The sequence below is a fragment of the Scyliorhinus canicula genome, chromosome 2 (assembly GCF_902713615.1).
Source record: "Scyliorhinus canicula chromosome 2, sScyCan1.1, whole genome shotgun sequence".
NCBI lineage: Eukaryota > Metazoa > Chordata > Chondrichthyes > Carcharhiniformes > Scyliorhinidae > Scyliorhinus > Scyliorhinus canicula.
In genome coordinates this window covers 271,721,015-271,738,307 of record NC_052147.1, presented here as the reverse complement: position 1 = coordinate 271,738,307, position 17,293 = coordinate 271,721,015, and the positions used below count along the sequence as shown (strand labels likewise).

The 17,293-nt window shown below is 45.9% G+C and overlaps 1 protein-coding gene across 1 annotated transcript in view; it reads right to left on the bottom strand.

Moving 5' to 3' along the window:
• The window catches only part of LOC119962140 (contactin-associated protein-like 5), a 1,413,266-nt gene that overhangs the window by 444,543 nt on the left and 951,430 nt on the right, over positions 1–17,293 (bottom strand). The window lies entirely within an intron of this gene.

Below are 17,293 nucleotides of genomic sequence, written 5' to 3'. Positions count from 1 at the left end.
AATAGTTCATTGACAAATCATCATCCAAGCACAGCCAAAGAACAGTTGTTTCGACAAAGGGTCACCTGGACTCGAAATAGAACAGTACAGCACAGAACAGGCCCTTCGGCCCTCAATGTTGTGCCGAGCCATGATCACCCTACTCAAACCCACGTATCCACCCTATACCCGTAACCCAACAACCTCCCCCTTAACCCTACTTTTATTAGGACACTACGGGCAATTTAGCATGGCCAATCCACCTAACCCGCACATCTTTGGACTGTGGGAGGAAACCGGAGCACCCGGAGGAAACCCACGCACACAGGGGGAGGACGTGCAGACTCCACACAGACAGTGACCCAGCCGGGAATCGAACCTGGGACCCTGGAGCTGTGAAGCATTTATGCTAACCACCATGCTACCCTGCTGAAATGTTAGCTCTTTTCTCTCCCTACAGATACTGCCAGACCTGCTGAGATTTTCCTGTATGTTCTCTTCAGTCAAAGAACAGTTGATGTCCACAAGCGAAAATGCCTATGGAAATTTAACTCATGATGGTCACAGACAGGGATCAGTGGAGCAGTCGCTGGCAATTACTGAATTAAGGGTTTAGAGAGAAATTGTGTTGGGATAGGTCAGAGGTCCTGACATTCTTTTCACATACTATGACCTGGAGAGTCCAGGGCTCTGAGGAGAACATGGAAGTCTTGGCAAGTGCGTGGAATGCTTGGGGATTCCTGGAAGGTAAGTGGGATGGTTAAGGGGAATACAGAGGCCCAAGGGCTCATTGAGGGGTCTAGCAAAAGCACTCCTGCTTCTCCTGGCTAATTAGGAACTTGATTCCTCCTGCAATGGTGGGGTCACATAGGGCATTATTCCAACATTTGGCGTTGAACTTGTGTTATGATACCATTATGCGTTTCAGTTTAAAGTAGGCCCCATGTTCTCACCCCATAACGCAAAAGATCTTCAGCGTAGGTGGCTTGACCATGCTAAATTGCAACTTAATTGGAAAAATTCAAAATAAAAGTAGGCCTCCATTTGATTTTGATTTGTTTATGTCAGTTGGCTGAATAGCAGAGTGAGGTCAACAGCACGGGTTCAATACCTGTACCGGCTGAGGTTATTCATGAAGGCCCCGGCTTCTCAACCTTGCCCCTCGCCTGAGGTGTGGTGAACCTCAGGTTAAATCACCACCAGTCAGCTCTCCCCCCCTGAAAGGGGAAAACAGCCTATGGTCATCTGGGACAGTGAAGACTTTATTTAATTTTAGTGGCAGCCTGTCCAGTGTCTGAATCAATAAATATTTTGGCGGATGGGAATGTGAAATCAGTTTTGGGACGGAGTTTCAAATTGCAACTTTTGAACCCGTATTTCCCACTGTGCGGATGGGGGCTTGGGGGGAGGCTGCAGTGTGGGATTGCATGGTAAGATCCAGGCCACAGCATCTCGCAATACAAATACACAAATAGAGAATTAAAAATATACAACCAAAACCGGGGTAACTGAATGATCAGAACAACGAGAGGTGTAAATGATTGATGAGGGTTTTCTAAATTGTTGAATCTTCCAAACACAGAATTGATGGTTTGTAATGAATGGTGTGGGTGTGCACTTTGTGTAGCCAACGGTCGCCATTGTGAAGTTAAGTTGGACTGTTATAAATGGTTTTTTTGCAGCCTACTCTTATTAGAACATGGAATGCAGAAGGAGGCTATTCGGCCCATCGAGTCTGCACCGGCCCACTTTAGCCCTCACTTCCACCCTATCCCCGTAACCCAATAACCCCATCTAATCTTTTTGGACACTAAAGGCAATTTAGCATGACCAATCCATCTAACCTACACATCTGTGGACTGTGGGAGGAAACCGGAACACCCGGAGGAAACCCACTCAGACACGGGGAGAATGTGCAGACTCTGCACAGACAGTGACCCAGTGGGGAATCAAACCTGGGACCCTGGCGCTGTGAAGCCACAGTGCTAGCCACGTGTGCTACCGTGCTGCCCAAGACATTAGAACAAGCTCGGAGATTAGCTACCTCTGTGGTGCCAACATGTGCCGCATTTGCTGCCGTGTGGGTGAAAATCACTGTCATTTTATAGATCAAACTGCCCCAGGGTTACAACTGTATTCAGAATTGGAGTGGAAGAACCAGCAAGAAAGCAAAGATCATGGAGAGAGTTTCAGTCCTGGACCAGGTATCAAAACAGCAATCATACGTGGCCAGGTCAGACCTGAAGCAGTGGATAACTGATGATAACTGGCAAGATTTGCATTGGGCTTCAGGAAATCAGTAGGTAAGCTACTCACTGCAGAATTCCCAGCCTCTGACCTGTTCTGTAGCTACGGTGCCCACATGGATATCTGAGTTCAGGATGTTGATACTTGTGAGTTCAGGAATGGTAAGGCCATGGAATGTCAAAGGGAGATGGTTATTTTCCCTCGTGTTGGAGGTGTTTATTGCCTGGCATAAACATGAAAAAAAATGAAAATCGCTTATTGTCACGAGTAGGCTTCAAATGAAGTTACTGTGAAAAGTCCCTAGTCGCCACATTCTGGCGCCTGTTCGGGGAGGCTGTTACGGGATTCGAACCGTGCTGCTGGCCAGCTTGGTCTGCTTTCGATTTATCCCTGTGCTAAACAGCCCTGTAGTAATGCACCCCTCTCCTCATGACTTGCCATCTGTCAGCCCAGAGGAGAAGAAAACTCAGGTTCAAGAATAAATGGGTGAGTTATGAGGAAATTTTACAGAAGCCCTATCGCTACATTGTAGAACATAGGTTCAACGTTCAACAAGAATTTGGTGACATCAGAAATAATTTGTTGACATTAGAAAGCAAGCAATGGAGTAAATTGAAGGGATGAGAAGCCATACTTGTAAAGTTAATTTTTCAGGTACAGAGAGGTTGTGCAGAAGTAATTATCACGGATAATACCGTTAAAAACATACTTGTTCCTAAATCCAGCAGCCGGACTTTTATTTTCCATTTTTAGTTTGGGAGCTAGCACAATTGCTTCACAGCTCCAGGGTCCCAGGTTCGATTCCTGGCTTGTGTCACTGTCTGTGTGTGGAGTCTGCACGTTCTGCACATGTCTGCGTGGGTTTCCTCTGGGTGCTCCGGTTTCCTCCCACAGTTCAAAGATGTGCAGCTTTGGTGGATTGGCCATGCTAAATTGCCCTTAATGTCCAAAAAGGTTAGCTGGGGTTACTGGATTACGGGGTTAGGATGGAGGAGAGGGCTTAAGTAGGGTGCTCTTTCCAAGGGCTGTGCAGACTCGATGGGCTGAATGGTCTCCTTCTGCACTGTAAATTCTATGATCCATGATCTAATGTGAGTTAGTGCACGAATAACTCAAATTCATGCTTGTAAGAAAAATCCAACAATAATCTTGCAAGGTGATAAGTAAAACAGACATTAAGAAATAACATTTTCAGACATTGGCAGTACGTGTTTGCAATAATGGATCAGTTAATGTAATAGAGTCGAAGGAATGGCATTTAACTTAGGATAATACTGCACTGGAAGGATAACACTAGATGTTAACAGGATAGAATTAATATACAATCAGTCATGATCTAACTGAATGGTGGAACAGGCTTACTCGTTCATCTATGAAACAAACAGTCCTCACTCTTTCTTGACTTTTTGTTTCTTTTTTGAACTCCTAATATTGTATCATATCACAGTTCCTGTGCGAAATTATTAACTCATGCACGCTTCCCAAATCTCCATATAATATAACCATGCTGTAAGTCTATTTAGTCTAAACAGAATTCAAACTGCTCAATACAATGCTCAAAATACTTGTAAACTGAACAAACATCTGTTGGGTATTTTAATTTACTTAGGTTTCTCAACATTAGATCCCTATATGTAACAGTAATTAAACCCAGCGCATGTGAAAAATAAATTAGAGAGCAGATTGTTTTTTAGTGGACGTTTCAGTTAATAATGCAACTAAACACAGCTGTGTAGACTGCCCGTGATTACCACAGACATTATTAAGTGCAGGTCAGAATGGTTAATCGCCAATGGACATAACATAATTCACTGATTGCACAGCCAATGTATTTCAATAAGTTTAGGAAAATCTACATACTAATGAGCACCAGGGACTAAGGTATTTGGAAAAATGCCGTCAAAACTAGTTTGAACATTATGTAAGCAAACTAGACCTTATTAGGTAGAAGGTGGGTTTGTGCCGCTGAGTAGGGTTTATATTCTTAAACCTTGTCACTTGCCGATTCAAAGTCTGTGTCTTCGTATCACAGCCAAAACTAGGTTATGTTTCAATCGAATTGAGCAAGTTCTCACTGACGTGGTTGACCATACTGACCTCCTCCAAGGACCCCTCACTGTTGCGCAGCTGGGTGGGCTGCAAACAATTGGTTCTATTCTAATCGAGCCAGCCATACATAGTCAAAGAATACCCGAAATGTCTTTTCTTCCTGCCTCCATTACCTCTGGTGTTCTCCAAGGATCCAAATTTGGCCCTTTCCGATTTCCTATCTACCTATTTCCCCTGGGACACATTGTCTGAAAACATAAGGTCAAGTGAAAACAAAATGAAAATGAAAATCGCTTATTGTCACAAGTAGGCTTGAAATGAAGTTACTGTGAAAAGCCCCAAGTCGCCACATCCTGACGCCTGTTCGGGGAGGCTGCTGGCCTGCCTTGGTTTGCTTTCAAAGCCAGCAATTTAGCCCAGTGTGCTAAACCAGCCCCTAATGTCCGCTGATGACGCCCAATTCTCCCTCACCCCCACTGCACTTGAACTCTCCAATGCCTTTACTGGATGAGTAGGCATTTTCTGCAACCAAATATTGGGTCCTTGGGTGGAATTTTCCCAGAATTCAGCAAAGGCCAAAAGCAGGCGAGCAAAACGGCATTGAGGTCACTGACAGCGACTGAGATTTTCTCCACCATATAGTGCACTACATGGAGAATAGAACACTTGGGGCAGGTCCCACAATGTAACGCTGGTGGAGTGGCCTCTGATTCACCCATCCCACCAGCAGCTTTGTCCCTCGAAGGTCAGGGACCCAATTTGTAAAGGCTGCCACAGCGCAAAGATGCTCACCTAGGGGGCAGATCGCATGAACACCCATCACTGCCCTCTGGCATTGCCTAGGATGTGGTTGGATGTGGTTGGGTGTGCCCCCCCCCCCACCCCCACCCCCACCATCTGGGCGATACACTCACCTGGGCTCGCCTGGGAGGTCTGCTCACCAGGTGCATGTCTCGGAAGACCGGTGGTGATTGCGCCCTTTTGCCCTCACATCAAAGTGGATGGATTTTCTGACAGTGGGAGATGATTCAGGCAGAGAGGCCTGATAATTAGATGTTGACGGTCAGAGTCCTCAGACCCTTCCCACCAGCAGGATCCACCGGTCCTGATGAAGGCACAGGGAAGGGTTCAAACAATGGGAAAACAAATTGAAAGCATCTGGACCAGAAATCCCGGTGCCGACAAATTACCGTCCACCTGCGGCTCTGAAAAACATGTCTGGAGTGCGGGGACGGGTGAGCTGAAAATCCTACCCATTGTATTCAAATGAAGTTCCAGACAATGTGTGTTGGGTAATGCGCCCTTCACTGACAGGGAAGGAGAACAATCGTGCTTTACATTTACGTCAATGTGAAATGCATTTTGGGAGTTCTCGTTAGACTTTCCAGTCCCATTGCTCAATCTTCTCAACAAAAATGGGAGCTGAAAGTCCCAGCCCTTGTCTTTTGTCTCTGCCGTAAACGCCATTCCCTGGATGCCAACTTCATCTTTCCTTTTGGCAATTTCCTGCAGTTCACCCAGACTACTTACATCCTGGGTGACAAATGTGACCCAGATATCATGTTTGTGTCACCATTCGGACAGCCTATTTCTACTTCCATAACATGGTCCAACTATGACCTTGCCTCAGCTAACCCGCTAAAACCTTTATCCGTATCTTTTTTTAAATTCTTCCTTGGGACATGGGCATCATTTGTTGCTCACCCCTTATTGCCTTCTAAGTCCGTTTCAGTAGACACTGTTGCGGAGTCAACGTAATGCCGGACAGGGTAAGGATGACATATTTCCCTTTCTGAAGGACATTAACGAACTGGTGGGCTTTTAGACCAATCAATGATGGTTTCCTGCTCACCATTACTGAGTCATGCATTCAATTTCAGATATTAATAAGTTTTGTTTTAAATTTAGAGTGCCCAATTAATTTTTTTCCAATTGAGGGGCAATTCAGCATGGCCAATCCACCTACCTTGCACATCTTTGGGGTTGTGGGGGCAAAACCCACGCTAACATGGGGAGAATGTGCAAACTCCACACGCACAGTGGCCCAGAGCTGGGATCGAAACTGGGACCTCAGTGCTGCGAGGCAGCAATGCTAACCACTGCGCCGCCATGCTGCCCTTGATTTTAATAAGTTAACTTGAATTTGTTCCCTTTGCCGCAGAAAAATACTTTTCACTGTACGTCGGTACATGTGAAACCAGTGACATTGCCAGCACAGTATATTCTTGTCTCACCCTAGCTGGGCTGGACTATTCCAATGCATTCCTGGTACATGTTTCTCTCTGTACACTGGAGATCACCTGAGAATCTCGGCAGCCCTTGTCCTAGCCTCCACCAAGTCCCATTCAACCATCGCCCACTTTGCACTGATCTTTGTTGGCTCCCTATTAAGGAATGCCTTAATTTTAACATTCTCATTACTATTTTCAAATCCCTTCTGGCCTGCACCCCCCCACCCCGTATTCCATCCATACTTGTGTAATATCCTTCAGCTCAACAACCTTCCAAGATATCTGCGCTCTTCCCTTACTGGTGTCTTGAGCCTCTCCAATTTTTATCACTCCACCATTGTTGTTTGCGCCTTAAGCTCTAGTAATCACTCCCTAAACATTTTCATCTCTTTCCTCATTTTAAGACATTCCTTCAAACCTATCTCTTTACCCAAGCTTTTGGTTATATTCCCTAATATCTCCTAATGTGGCCTGGTATCAACGTTTGTTGACTAACGCACCCAAGAAATGACGTGGAATGTTTTATTGTCTTAAAGGTGCCACATTAGCAACCTGTTGCTGTTCAATGCACAAAATGTCGACAATACCAAAATTAGGTCTAAATTTACAAGCGGTGAAAAGGGAGGGCAAATAACAGTAAAAAAAACTATTAGTCATGACGTAAACGATGGAATTGAAATGCATGTTGTTGTGCTATGTAACAGTGTGATTGAGGGCTGGTACGTCAGCCACTTGCAAGTGAGGATCCTGATCCTCAATTAAGGGTCCCATTGAGAATCCTCACCTTTAAGAGTAAGAACTTCACTTTGAAAGTTAATTGTGTGGGGAGAGACAGTCCAGCCAGCTGAGCATAAAAGAATAATGCTCAAACAATTAGGAAAGGTTGAAAAATATACTTATGGACCTGTGCTGTGTGAAGTATAAAAAACGATCAAACTACTGATTGTTTAAGGACAATTGATTTGAGAAGGAAGGCCATTTTGAGACAGCGGCACCATGTTACATCTGATACCTGAGGAGAGATTTAATTGAGGTGAATAGAAATATGAGGGGCTGAGACAGAATGGATTGGAAAGGCCTATTTCCCTCAGTAGAGAGGTTAATTACTCGGGAACATAGAGCTAAAGTGATTGGTGGAAGGATTAGAGGGGATTTGAGGAGTATTGCAACTTCCCAAACCCATGCACCCTCATTCCCCATGCCAACTCATCCCATCCATGCCCATGTCCTCTAATATGCACATGGTTCCTCACAACTCCTGGAGTCGGGAACTCACTGCCTGAAAGGATAGTAATTGTAGGCACCCTCATCAGACTTCTTTAAAAGCTTGGATATGCACTTGAAATGCTATAAACGCCAGGCCCAAGAGCTGGAAAGTAGAATTAAGTAGCTTTGCTCATTTTTTAGCCAGCCGATACACGATCGTCTGAATGGCTCCCTTCTGTGCCGTAAATCTTTCTCTGTACTTGCATTTCTATTCTTTGCCACATTCTAGGGCCCTGTAATCTGTAACACTTTGAAATCCCTGAACGGCATGGCTAAATTTTTTCTGTCTCAAATTATTTTCTTGACCGAGTCCTTGTCAAAATGCAGGAAACTGCTCCAAATCTGAAACAGTGAATTCTGTGATACTCGCCTTCGGAACTATAGAGGTTCCAAATTCCCATTTCAGTGTGTCCTGTTGTGGAGATGCCCTGTGGTCATTGAAAACTGGCTGGTCAACTCAGGAAAAAGCAGAGGTTATTTTTGCCTGGTCGATACAAACTTTTGTGAGGGGCTGGTTTAGCACAGTGGGCTAATCAGCTGGCTTGTAATGCAGAACGATGCCAGCAGCACAGGTCCAATTCCCGTACCGGCCTCCCAAAAACATCGCCGGAATGTGGCGACTAGGGGCTTTTCACAATAACTTCATTGAAGCCAACTTGTGACAGCAAGTGATTATTATAATTATTATTAAATGTATCAGTTCTTGGAAAAGATCTCATGGCACTTTGCTTTTGAAGAGCGGGGTGTTCGTTTCCACGTCTTGGCTAACATTCATCCCTCAACTATAATTGCCCACTCCAACGAGATGTGTATCAGGCGGTTTAAAAATATGACATCCTGCTTCAACTGCTCCAGCCCCACACTCCCATCATTGGCTGCCTAACTCATCCTTCCACACAACATTCCGCTTCCCACGCGAAGGGGAAAGTTTAATGATGCACATAGATGATTCTCCATTGTCAGACACAAAAAAGAGACCTTTTTCTTGCGGTGTTTGATATTTGTTTTGATATTAGTTCGAGAGATCAATGTTTAATTCTAGAAGTGGAAGAGACAATGCTGGAAAATCTCAGCAAGTCTGGCAGCATCTGTAGGGAGAGAAAAGAGCTAATGTTTCGAGTCCGATGACTCTTTGTCAAAGCTAACAGACAGAGAAAGTGGGAAATATTTATACTGTGCAGTGAGAATGAAAGATGAGTCACAGCCACAGAAACCCAGGGAAACCGGGTGCTAATGGCCACGGAAACCAACTGGAAAGAGTGCTAATGGCAGTCCCCAGAGAGAACAAACGATGTGAAAGGTCAAACAGCAGGGAAACTACCATCAGAGGATGAACTGTAGGTGTGGGGGGAGGGGAAGGGGGAAGCAAAGAGGAGGAAGGTGAAGGAAAGGTGGATAAGATTTTTTTGGGGGGGGAAATTAAATATATATTAAGAAAGAAAGAAATGGTAAAAGACAGTTAAAATGAAATGGGATGAAAACAAATGGGTCGCGGTGGGGTAGAGCTGATCATCTGAAGTTGTTGAATTCGATGTTGAGACCTTATTATGGTTGAGACCATTTTGTTAAAATGGCAAGCAAAAGACCCTGCTCCCATGCCCACATGTCTGTTCTTGGCCTGATGCAAAAATCCAGCGAATCGCAACGCAAACTGGAGGAACAACATCTCATCTTCCGGTTAGGCACGCTACAGCCTTCCGGCCTGAACATTGAATTCAACAACTTCAGATGATCAGCCCCACCCATTTGTTTTCATTTCATTTCAACTGTCTTTTACCATTTCTTTCTTCCTTAATATACATTTAATTTCCGACCCCCCCCCAATCTTATCCACCTTTCCTTCACCTTTCTCCTCTTTGTTTCCCCCTTCCCCTCCCCCAACATCTACAGTTCACCCTCTGATATTAGTTTCCTGCTGTTTGACCTTTCACATTTTTGTTCTCTCTGGGAACTGCCATTAGCACTCTTTCCCCTTGGTTTTTGTGGCCATTAGCACCTGGTTTCCCTGGGTTTCTGCGGCTATGACCCATCTTTCATTCTCACTCAACAGTATAAATATTTCCCACTTTCGCTGTCTGTTAGCTTTGACAGACTCGAAACGTTAGCTCTTTTCTCTCCCTACAGATGCTGCCAGACTTGCTGAGATTTTCCAGCATTTTATCTTTCGTTTCAGATTCCAGCATCCGCTTTTATTTAATTCTAGAAGGTTCCAGGATGTTCTGGGATGGTTGTCAGCTTCACTGTCAACTAGCACTGTCAAAAAAAATGTGGCCAGTCAGTCAACTCATCAAAGTATGCGGAACACGGTTCAGCGTAAAATGGAGGTCAAGTTCCCCGATAAAAAAGTTGCAACTGCAGGCCAGGTTTTTGATATTGGTTCCACCTCAGTTCTCAGTGACCTTGTCCAAGTTGTGTTAGAAACGTTTACACCCTCCATCCCTCTGTCCTCAAATTCCCTCACTGCCCCACCCAGCCCCATGGCACCTCCATGCCAATCATTCCCCTGCCCACCCACCCCATCACCATACACCCTCATACCTCCAAGGCCACCCATAACCCCATACTACTGCAATAGTTACTCTCCCAGTATCAATCATGGCAGGATTCAAGAGCCGGGTGAAGGTGAAAAAAATAGTCTAACAATCTAATCACGCTTTCACACAGACACACAATACAGAAAAGAAAAATCCCATTTTAAAGCAAACAGACTACTATTCGTCAGCCAGATCAAAGACTCCTAATCCCATAATAGCCCCTTAAACAGTCAATCAAAGTAAGCTCAGAACCCACTGCTGAAACAATTACTTTTGAAACTGAGCCAAGCATTCATAATGATCTCAGCTGTAATAACAGTCCTTGCGAAATATCAACTAAGGACTTTATTGAAACTGTGGAACAGGTAGTCATGATTATTTTACGTCAAATGGACTGTCATTCAAAACAGTTCAGCAGATTCTTTTCTCTCTGACTGACAACTCAAATCTCTTTTTTCAATTTTGAAGAACTGGTGATTTCAAAAAAGTCAGATAATGGTGCCAAAACTGCCCTTCAAGAGCATCTAAATTCACTCCATCAATTAGTGACTCCCACAGTGGGGTTTAGGCCCCAGAACTACGGAAAAAGGACGATATTCTCCCCCCCCCCCCCCCCCCCACCGGGTGGGAGAATTGCCAGGGCACCGCGTGAATCGTGTCACGCCATCCCGACCCTCGCACGCGATTCTCTCACCCGCCCGAAACCAGCGGCGCGTGAATCGCGCCGGGCCGCTCGGAGAATCACCGCAAACAGCAAGCAGCGATTCTCCGGCCCGGATAAGCTGAGCGGACGGCAAAAAAAATGACAGTCCCACCGGCGGCGTCCACACCTGGTCGATGCCAGCGGGTACTCATCGTGAAGGCTTGGGGGGTCGGCCAGTGGGGGGAGAGGGGGGCTCCTTCACCGGGGGCGGGGGGGGGGGGGGGCCTCCGAAGGGCTCTGGCCTGCGATCAGGGCCCACTGATCGGCGGGCCAGCCTCTTCCCCCCGGGCCTACTTTCCACCACGGCCGGCCCCTGAACACCAACCCCATGTTGGGTCGGGGCCGGCACGCGTAATAAGCTCCTCACGCAAGCGCAGGGTGGTGCGGACCAACTGCGCAGACGCGGGTTGGCGCGTTTCACGACGGCGCGAACACTTGGCCTCAATATCGGAGAATCGCCCCCATAGTGTTTAAAATGGCTTTGCTGTGTTTGGGTTGCCCGTCACTCTGATTTACACTCCACCCCCTTTACCTTGGTGATAAAAGTTCGACTTTACATAGAATTTACAGTGCAGAAGGAGGCCATTTGGCCCATCGAGTCTGCACCGGCTCCTGGAAAGAGCACCCTACCCTACCTCCACCCTATCTCCATAACCCAGTAGCCCCACCCAGCATTAAGGGCAATTTTAGACACTAAGGTCAATTTAGCGTGGCCAATCCACCTAACCTGCACATCTTTGGACTGTGGGAGGAAACCGGAGCACCCGGAGGAAACCCACGCAAACACGGGGAGAACGTGCAGACTCCGCACAGACAGTGACCCAAGCCGGAATCGAACCTGGGACCCTGGAGCTGTGAAGCGATTGTGCGATTTCTGCATTTGGGTTTTGCCCACCATTTCTAAAGATCTCCAGAGTCGCCTCGGCTCTGCAAAAATCAAAACCTCTGCTTCAAGAATAATTCATTGGTTTTAAGATGCTATTTAAATGCAAGTTTTTCTTTAATTTTCTGAATTACACAATCAGAATGCGCTACAGTCTAGCATAATGGGGCTAGATTTCCTCTGATAACGGCACTGTGAGTATTGATGAGAATGTTGTCAGAGAAACAGGTTGGGTGAGATTTTATGTCCCCACCCCATGGCGTGTTTTGCGGTGGCAGATTGATCGGCAATGAGATCTTCCTGTCCTGACGCTGACAACGATGCTTCCTGATGTTCGCACTCTTCAGGGTCAGCAAGGGGTCACTGTCGGCCAATCCGGAAGATCACGCTGGCTGGGAATTTCCAGAAAATCCCTTCCAATGACTGCAGGGGCATTAAAAGTGTCTTCAGCTGAGTTATTTACAGGTTGGCAATCAGGAGTGGGAAGCCAGGTTTATTTATTTCTCCCGTTGATCTAACAGAAATCAAATGAAGTTCCGCCTGCCAGCCCCCACTCCCATCCCAACACCACCGCCATCACTGGCGGTACCTTCATTAGGGTTAATTAACATGATTGGGATTATGGAGCAAATCCTGAAATTCTACTTCTCAACTACTCACTGACAAGGCCCTATGAACCAAGCTGAAAATTACTGCTGAATCTGGACAATCAGATAAGCAATGAATCAAAATAGGTTAATTAGCAAGTAATGAGCTAACTGAAAAAAGAAAATCAATAAATTGTGCACCAAAAGTAACAAAAGTCTTCAATGCAACAATGCAGTGAATAACTCAACATACAGTATGTAGAGCATTGTTTAAAAATAGCCAACAGAGTTTTAGATTGTTGGCAAATGTTTTCACTCCCTCGAACCTGTTCTGGCATTCTTTGCTGATCTGCGCCTTAGCTCCACGACCATTAATACACTTTGCCTAAAACAAAAATCTATCAAAGTCAGTTTTGACAACATCATATTATAAAGTGCCTTAAGTATTCTACTCAAATCTGTTGTACAAAAAAATAGAATGTTTTCAACTTGTGAGACCTTCATATTTCTAGAATTAGGAAAGAGCTGAATGGACACTAATGGTGATGGGCTTCAGCACAGGGGCATCATTGAGTAGGTCACGGAATGAATCCTGTATTCACCGACTGAAATTGGAAGTTCTCCCAGCCCTGACTGCTGACGGTAACTCCCCAAAGCCCCCCAAAAAGAACATTATGATAAGCCTTGGATTCAGAAATTCAGAATAATTACTTCACCATCTTCACAGGGACAAGATTCTCGCATACATACTTCATTCTGCTGATGATTCAAGAAGCCGGGTATATTCACCACGTAATTGGATTAATAAGTCATTAGTTTTCATAGAATTTACACTGCAGAGGGAGGCCATTCGGCCCATAGGGTCAGCACCAGCTCTTGGAAAGTGCACCCTACTTAAGCCTAATTTTCCACCCTATCCCCCTAACCCAGTAATGCACCTAACCTTTTTGGACACTAAGGGTAATTTAGCATTGGTCAATCCACCTAACCTGCACATCTTTGGACTGTGGAAGGAAACCGGAGGAATCCCACGGAGTCACAGGGAGAACGTGCAGACACTGTACAGTGACCCAAGCCAGGAATCGAACCTGCGACCCTGTGAAGGGACTGTGCTAACCACTGTGCTACCGTGCTACCCCAAAATAATACCAGAAAACCTGCCTGTGACGTTTTCTTTCAAGTTATTATGGACTCTAGCTATTGATGGCTGGGATGTCGCTTCTGCCTGCACTTTGTAGAATTGACCTGAGAAAGGAGGTTAAAAAGAAATAAGGGCACAAAACGTTGGACAATCACAGCAGGTCTAACAACATCTGTGGGGTGGGAAGGGAGCTAACATTTCGGGTCTGGGTGACTCCTTGTCAAAGCTTTGTCAGCTTTGACAAAGAATCAGCCAGACTGGATATGTTATCTCCCGTCCAGCTCCACGGATGCTGTCAGACCTGCTGAGGTTGTCAAGTATTTTCTGTTTTTGCGCTAGATTCCAGCATCCACAGTCATGTGCTTTTAAATGGAAATCGCGCCGTTCGCTGGTGGCGGGATACTGACCTCCCGTTGCTTGTCAATGGGATTTCCCATTGAAGCCACCCCACGTTGCCGTGAATCTCTCTGGCCGCGGGCAGGGGGAAGGGGGGGGGGGGGGGTGCACTGCCAGCGGGAAAAGTGCATCCCGACAACCGGAGAATTCTGGTCAATCTTTCTTTTCCCTTCAATTTTTAAGCAGAATGTATTCTTACTGAAGTTAACATAAATGCAAGGTGTTCTGGCAATACTGCAAGGGAATGGGCCAAAGTGTTCTTTTTCAGAGAATGGGCACAAGGGCATGAGCCAAGTGCCCTCCTAATGTGCTGTCAGGTTCAGGCATCTTCCAATCTCCTATTGCAACATTGGTAGAATTTGCGAAGAAAGACCGATACAGTTGGCGGGACTTCCTGGTCCCGCTGCTGATGGGGTTTCCCGTTGTACGCACCACCGCCGCCTAGTGGCGGGAGTTTGCAGTTGTCAGGACAGGACGATCCCGCTGGTGGGGATGGCCGGAAAATTCCAGCCAATGTTTCTGCCGATCTGCTGCTGACGTTACATTGGGAGATTTGGAGAACTCCCATGTAAATTTTAGATATCTCAATTAAATTAAATATCTCAATTGCAACTCCAGGGAAAAAAAATTACGGTACATTTATCCAGTGCCCTTTAAGGCTCAAAGTGCTTTACAAGCAATGAAGTATTTTTGTGGTGGCATCACCAATTGTCAGGAAGGAAATGTGGCAGGCGATACACACAGCAAGATCCCACATCATCAGGTCATCTGTTTCAGGACACTAGGGGAAGCTCCCCTGCTCTTCTTTGCCATAGCTCGATGAGGTCTTTCAGAGAGGTCAGTACTGGAATGACAAACTAGATGTGTTGAAATCTTAAACGTACCGACTCAGACGAGGTTGCTCCCAACTGAGTAATTGCTGACACCACCACCACAACTCTCCACTTGTCTGGATGGGTGCGGCTCCAAAAACAGCCAATAAGCTCAACACCATCCAGGACAATGCAGCCCACTTTATTGGCACCTCTTCCACAAACATTCGCTCCATCCATCACCGATGCACAATAGCAGCAATGTGTGCCATCTACAAGATACATTGCAGAAACTCACCTGAGGCAGCACCTTCCAAATCCACTACCATCTAGAAAGACAAGGGCAGCAGATACATGGGAACTATACCACCTGGACGTTCTCCAAGTCACTTACTGTCCTGCCTTGGAGATATGTCATTGTTCCTTCGCTGGATCAAGTCCTGGAACTCCCTCTCTGATTGCACTAATGGGTGCACCAACATCAGTGCAGCAGTTCAAGAAGGCATCTTCCCACCTTCTCAAGGGCTGTTCAGGGTGGGCAACAAATGCTGCCCTAGCCAACGAAGCCCACCTCTCGTAAAAATGAAAAAAACAAACATTTTTTTTGTCATGTGCTCTGATGCAGTGGTGGGCAACCAGCAGCCCATGGCTCACGTGCGACCCAGAGTTCTGAGCGTGCCCACAAAACATTTTGTTCACTGTTGCCTATGTGCAGAGTTACCAGATTCCGTTGATTTCCATCCGTGTAGTTTTTTGTCCGACCGGTATGAATAAAGCAATACGGACGCAAAGCAAGGGCAAGTGAAGCAAGGTGCGTGATGATTGGATACAACATTGACCATGACAGCCAATCAACAAATAAATATTTATTTTGTTTCTACCGTTTGAAGTTGATGACGGTTCAATGAATACATGAATGATTCAGCATTTTCTATAACTCGTTTTGTAATATTTGGTGTGCCTTAAATGTGTTTAATCTTATTCATGGGATCACAGTCCAATCTCAATCTTGTAGCCCACTCGCGAGCCTAGGTTGCCCATCACTTCTCTGATGTCACTGGCCGTGGATCTGAAAGAACAGAGAATGAGACCTTTTCCTTTTTATTGATCTTCTTACCTTTTTTCATGGCAGGTGGACATTTGCTGCCCGGTCATAATTTCCATTGAACTGAGTGACTTGTCACACCATTTCAGAGAGGTCAGTGAAGAGTCAACCACATCTCTGTGAGTCTAGAGTAACGTGTAGGCCAGACCAAGGTCAACACAGAAGATTTCCTTCCCTAAAGGGAACTGGTAAACAAAGTGGGTTTTTAAGGCAATCAACCATGGTTTCATGGTCACCATTACCGAGATTAGCCTTTAACTTGAGATTAATGATTGAATTTTAATTCCAACAGTTGCCATGGTGGGATTTGAACCCTTGTCCCAAAACAATAGCATGGGCCTCTGGATTACCAGTCCAGTAACATTACCATTAGGTCAGTGCCTCTCCTAATCAAACCTATTGGACAGCCCCCAACTCTTGACTTACTCATTTGCTCAGACTTCAGTCTTGTCACAGCTTACATCATTGCCTTATCTTCCCTCTCACTTCACCGGCCCGATTCGGCGGGATTCAAAACCAATTTGGACGCTTTTGGTGGGACGATTCTTGCAGACACGGCCGGTGACTCCCAGGGACCGGGTGAATCCAGTGTCCAGGTGTTTAAATAAGTCCTTATGTTCCTTTAAATATGCGGATCTGGATTTCACCCAGCAAGGATCCAGATCACACCCGAGCGGGTGACTCACGACCGGCCTAGCGCACAGTGCGGAGACCAAATTGGGGCTCTTGCCCAATTCACTGCTGCACCCATCTGAGCGCCGGGCACATCGGGCTCGCTGAATTGGGCCTGACATTTTTGAAGACAAAGTTCAATTTTGTACGTGTAAAGGAATATTTAAAATGCAAGGGGAATGTTGGGGTGTCCTCCGGAGAACCAGCGCAAGCTTTTCTTTTGTTTTTTTCAATAAATTTTGAGTACCTAATTATTTTCCAATCAAGGGTCAATTTAGCATGCCCAATCCAGCTACCCTGCACATGGAATCATGGAAACATAGAATTTACAGTGCAGAAGGCGGCCATTCAGCCCATCGAGTCTGTACCGGCCCTTGGAAAGAGCACCCTACGTAAGCCCGCACCTCCACCCTATCCCCATTCCTCAGTAACCCCACCTAACAATTTTGGACACTAAGGGCACTTTATCATGGCCAATCCACCTAACCTGCACATCTTTGGACTGTGGGAGGAAACCGGAGCACCCGGAGGAAACCCACGCAGACACGGGGAGAACGTGCAGACAGTGACCCAAGCCGGGAATCGAACCTGGGATCCTGGAGCTGTAAAACAACTGTGCTAACCACTGTGCCTCCATGCCACCCAGAACTAGCACAAGCTAAACAGTACTTCTACTGAACAGTAAAAT